Here is a 6,000-nt window from a genome sequence, read left to right as displayed (position 1 = left end):
TTAAAAGAACCAGCAGAAATGGAACACACCTGGAGTCTGGTTTTGCTGTTAACTAACTATTTTATTAGTAACTACATAATACAGTAATATAAAACCAGATAAATCAAACAGGTTATCAGAGTTAATGCATATATAGGTGTGTAAATACAAAACCCAAACTTCTTCAAGCTTAGGTGGTAAGTGACACAGTCTTACAATGGTAGGTAAGAAAAGTTTAGTTCAGATGCACGGATTAATTAATGCAAGATGTTTGTAATCCAAAGGCGAATGTTGTGAGAAGGCAATTATGTTGATATTCCACAGATTCCATGGCAGCAATACAAGATAATAGCAGTAGGTTTTATCTCCGAAGTTGTTCCACTCCACACACACAATATCACCGACAGTGATCTTCAACAAATATCCTTTCAACACAAGTAGTACCACACCCGAATTCTGCTACGGGACATCTCAAAGTGGTGGCCACAGGATACTCCAACAGAATCCACGTGTGGATTATCACCAACGGTAGTTTATCACTAAGGGGACCCTCTTCAAGGGAACCACCACCCAGGCAAGGTCGACACACCGGTAGATTCCTCAAGGTTACCCCAAACACACAACGTGATAGCCACTTATCCAGTTCCACGACATACCAAATAACTCCAACAGTGATTTACCACAGGGGTGCCTTTCCTCAGTGAACTACCACACCCAGACAAAGGGTAATTGCACACATGGTAATCACAAAGGTTTTCCCTCACCAGAGAACCCACTCCTGTGGATTAACCAAGTGACAATCACACTTTTGTAGTCAAATGGAAATAAACTCACCCTCATGGGCTACTTAGAGAGTCCAAACAGTCATCTCTTTGTCACTAGGTTTCTTCTGTTTCAAACCTGTCTCTCCTCTTTTCTCTTCCTGCAAACTTGTTCTAGTTGCAGAAAACTTGTGAGAGTCATTAACCAATACTCAGGATCGATCTCAACTCATCCCCTTTGGGTTACTGAAAGTTTAAACCAGCGACTGACTCACTGGTGTCTTCCATTGACCGAATCCATCTTGACTCTAACTGTGTGTCTGTATGTCCTTGTATATTCAAAACAAGCTGCAGGGAAACCATAACATCGATTGTCCATCCATCCATCAATCTCTCTCAATCTATCTATCTCTCTCTCTCTCTCTGTCTCTCTCTGGAACAGCTCAAACAGTGTCCAAAAGTCAGTCTCATTCTCCTAGCATTTTAAAGTGACAGTCCACAGAAAATATGAACCCTAGGGGTATATAACACATGCAAACAAAGAATTTGATTGTACCCGGATGAATACGACAATAAGCTCATCTGAATCTGGTTGAAAGGTGCCTTACTGCAATTATACAGAGCCTTGGTGAGTGTGCATGGGAGTATTGTGAATAGTTGTGATATTATACAGAGCTTTGGTGAGTGTGCACTAGAGCAGGGGTCCCCAACCTTTTTTGCAATGCAGACCGGCTTATTATTGACAATATCCTTGCGGACCAGCCGACCCGGGGGGGGGGGGGGGGCGGCATGGTAGGGTTGCCAACGGACAAGAGTAGCAATCAAATATGTTGCGTTTACCCCGAGAAAGACTACAATGACCATGAAGCCTTGCGCGGGCACCAGTGCACATGCATGACTTGCACATGCGTGTACGTGCCGATTTTTTTTCTACAAATCGTTTTTGGCGATTCTATACCGGGGGGGGGGGGGGTTAATCACGACTGGAATATAGGTGATAAATGGCTAATACACTCAATTTCATTTCTAAAAGGGTTTATCTAACGAGTTTAATATTAAACACACAGTGCATATTTTCCTCGCATGAATATAGTGATGTCAATTATCAGGGGAGGACAGGGGAGCTTGAAGTAAGTGTTGAACGAACTTTCAGTAGAAGTGGTAGAGGCAGGTTCGATATTATTTAAAGAAAAATTGGATAGGTATATGGACAGGAAAAGAATGGAGGGTTATGGGCTGAGTGCAGGTTGGTGGGACTAGGCGAGAGTAGCGTTCGGCACGGACTAGAAGGGCAGAGATGGCCTGTTTCCATGCTGTAATTGTTATATGGTTATATAAGTCACTTATAAGTCAATAGCATCATAACATTTTAAGTAACGCTTGGATATTAAACACACAGCACATATTTTCCCCGTATGAACATATAAAATCATTGCAACACACCAATTTCGCTGAATCAGTGGGAGCCCTGGGCTTGTTCCCCTGCAACAAGACGGTGCCATCGAGGGGTGATGGGAGACAGTGATTCTCGAAGGGAGTTCCTTATGTCCAGTCTATTCCGCAATTTAGTTTTCGTTGCATTCATTGCAGAGATACGTTGGAAATGGAAGCAACGTTTTCAGTGCTTTTGTGGCTACCTCAGGATATTCAGCCTTGACTTTGATCCAGAATGCCAACATACTTTTCAGCCCACCGTCATTTGCAAGCTCGAGGAGTTGATCTCCTTCCCGCGCTGACATGGATGACATGTGTGTAATGACCTCGCGTGCATTCAAGCTCAACAGTGGGTGTGACAGGGAATGAGGAAAGGTGCAGCTGACTCATATCGCCAAATCATATCGTTTCCTTGCGGCCCGGTAGCACATGCTTTGCACCCCGGTGTTTGGGGACCGCTGCACTAGAGTATTGTGAATAGTTGTGATATTACACAGAGCCTTGGCGAGTGTGCACTAGAGTATTATGAATAGGTGTGATATTACACAGAGCCTTGGCGAGTGTGCACTAGAGTATTGTGAATAGGTGTGATATTACACAGAGCCTTGATGAGTCTGCGCTAGAGTATCATGAATAGTTTTGGTTTCCTTCACCAAAGGAGGATGGACTTGCTTAGCGGGAATGCAGCAATAGATTAGTTCCAGGGAGACGAGGGATTCCCCTTTGATGAGAGACTGCGTAGACTGGGACATTGTTCTCTTGACTTCAGAAAGAAATGAGAGCTCTCACTGAAACCTGCTACCATGCCGGGCAGGCTGTGAAATTCAGCTCCAGTGGTCACTACCAAGAACGAGGCATTAGGGAAGAGACTTCAGAAGACAGTAAAGTTTTGCCCAGGGCTGCTCTGCAGGCTCAGTCACTGAGTTCAGGTGAATAGTTTTCTGGACATTAAGGTATGACGAGTACTGCTTAACCGTCCTTCTAAAGGGATAACAATGTTGGCAGGAATTGTACAGGATAAGGCAGGGGAGGTTAGAAGTGTGGTGGGCTTGAGGGGTGAGGGTGGTGATGCTTGCTGTAAGCAGGGAGCTGGACCTGGGCCACACTGGGCACAAAGAAAGGGAAGCCAGGAGCATTGATGGAGTGCTGGAGGGTTCAGCCCCTAAGCTTGGAGTTCCTGTTATTACTGGATATGTGGGAGTCTCCCACTCCCCAGTCTGCCTGCAACAGACAGTCCCAGGAGGAAGGGTGATTCTCCTGAGGCTCCTGGGAGAAGACTTGGGTGACGTGGCAGGGGCAAGGGACAGGCCAATTGGAGGGCCAGTCACTGTATGCGACGGACCACCTTACACAGAAAACGAGAGCGGCAGGGGTGAAGGAGGAGGAAGGGAGATGTTGAGGAGGCAGTTTAGGGGAAGGGGTAAAAGGTAGGAAGATGGGGAGAATGTCAGGGTGCAGCTGAGGGGGAGTATTTAGGGGAATGAAGGAGAGATCAGTATGAGTGGCTGAGGATAGGCGTGTGACTTGTGATCATACTGTGTGGATGGTCAGAGTCAGGGAGAGGGGATTTTGTGTGTCCCACTTCCCACCATTCCTCAGAGTTATCATTCCGGAGGACGTGTCCTGTTCCCAGCACACAAGTGCCATTATGAAGAAAGCATGGTAGCACCTCTACTTCCCTAGATGTTTGCAAAGATTTAGCATGACATCAAAAACTTTGACAAACTTCTATAGGTGTGTAGTGAAGAGTATATTGACTGGCTATATCACAGCCTGGTACGGAAACACCAATATCCTTGAACAGAAAATCCTATAAAAAGCAGTGGATACAGCCCAGTCCATCACGAGTAAACCATTGAGTGGATTTACGTGGAACAACGTTGCAGGAAAGCAGCTTCCATCAAAGACCCCCACCACCCACATTGCTATCTTTTGTAATTACAAAACATTACAGCTAATTGAAAGGAAAACAAGAGAGTCAGGAGATAAGTTGTGTTCTTTGCTTTTACTTTAAGCAAGGCACGCACATATCAGTTGGTAGTGTCATGACAGATACAATTCACTTATTTTTAGATATAACCTGTAATAAATTATTTAAACAAAGAATACTTAATCAATAACATATATACAAGATTACTCAAATATTACTGAAATATTAAATACACAACACTCCTCCATGCTGAGCTAGAAACTCCAACTCAATAGAGAGTGCATCTCAACTAGATACACAGCATATTATATAACACAACTACCATATACAAACTGAAGCAGCACAGTAAATTTTAAATCGTCTGATTCAGGCCTAAAGATTCAATCGCCGTGGAGGATTTCTCACTCTTGTGGGATAACATCCTTCCTGACAAGGGAGATGACTCTGCTTGGCAGGTGAAAGCGCCAGGGTTTGGGGCCCCTCCGTAGTGGTTGTAGGAGTTGACCCTGAGACTGCAGCAAGTGGTTCTGACTGCTCTGGACATCTTTCTTCTCCTTTTCTCGGCTTTTCTTTCTGGGTCTACTTCAATCTCTTTCTCTTCCCTTTCTCACGTTCCCTCTCTCTTTCACACCTTTCTCATTATCACTCACATTCTTTCTCTCTATCTTCTCTCTTTTTCAACCTTCTTTTTCTCATCTTCGTCTGTTTTTCTCTCTAGTTTGTGCATCCTGATCTTGGGAAGGTGCATTTGGTTCACTTGAGTATTCTCTTACTAATCCTTCTACTGGTCCCTTCATGATCTGATCTCTCCTCTTGGTTTCCTCATCCACAATATTGTCCGACAAATCCTCTGTTTTTCTGTCTCCTTTCTTTTTGAGACAGGAATTATACCCAAAAATACTCAAATAATATCAAAGAGTGTAATGTGTTTCAGAAAATCAATGTGCACCTATATATATTATGACGCCAGTGGTATCCTAATAGACTTTCCACATTAAACTGCCTGTCCCACAGATCTCAACTCAGCAATTAGATGTTTCCTTTACACCTCATAGGAACTGCATTCAAACAACATATGGTGAACCACTTCTTGACAAATGCACTCCCTACAGATGCTAGTACCACGCATATTAATTCTGAACAGAGAATTATTTAACTTAGTATGTCTAACACATAAATGTGTAAGTATAACTTCTCTCCTTTTATACCCATCTGCCAGTTGAATTCCATTTTATATCAACACATCCTTTCTTTTCCTTATCCCAACTTTGTTGCCAGTGATTGAATAGACTTTTTAATTATGGCTTTCACCTCCCCCTTATGCAAAGGCACCACTACATTTCTATATTTAATTATAAGTGAATGTTTGGCAAGAATGTCTGCCACCTCATTTCCTTCAACCCAAACACAGGCAGGAACCCATATGAAATGTACACACAGGCCTAGACGCTGCAGCCTGAACAGATGTTGTCCAACCACAAGAAGAATGTCTGGCTTACCTGTTTTGAAGTACCCATTTTAATAAATGTCAAGACTGAGAATGAATCAGAATACAGCAGTACTGGGTGTACTTCGGCGACCCATTCCAAGGCTGAAACAATAGCAACCATCTCAGATGTGAATACTGATACTTTGTCTAGTAATCTTTTCTTGATAGTCACCTGAAACCTTGAACCAGAAACAGAAACACCTGAATGACCTATCACTGGGTTCTTTGAACCATCTGTGTAGATTTGCAAGAATCCATACGATCTGCCTTGCCTATATCGCTGAACTTCCTGTGCCACTGATAAACAAGCACTCTTCATCTTGATCTTTTCCTGAAGGCCCAAATCAGCCACAGGCCAAGGGAAAACCATAGTGAAGTGACAGAAAGGGGGACACTGGGACCATATT

The sequence above is a fragment of the Mobula birostris genome, chromosome 6 (genome assembly GCF_030028105.1).
Source record: "Mobula birostris isolate sMobBir1 chromosome 6, sMobBir1.hap1, whole genome shotgun sequence".
In the NCBI taxonomy this organism is placed as follows: Eukaryota; Metazoa; Chordata; class Chondrichthyes; order Myliobatiformes; family Myliobatidae; genus Mobula; species Mobula birostris.
Note: the sequence above shows the minus strand (reverse complement) of the source record.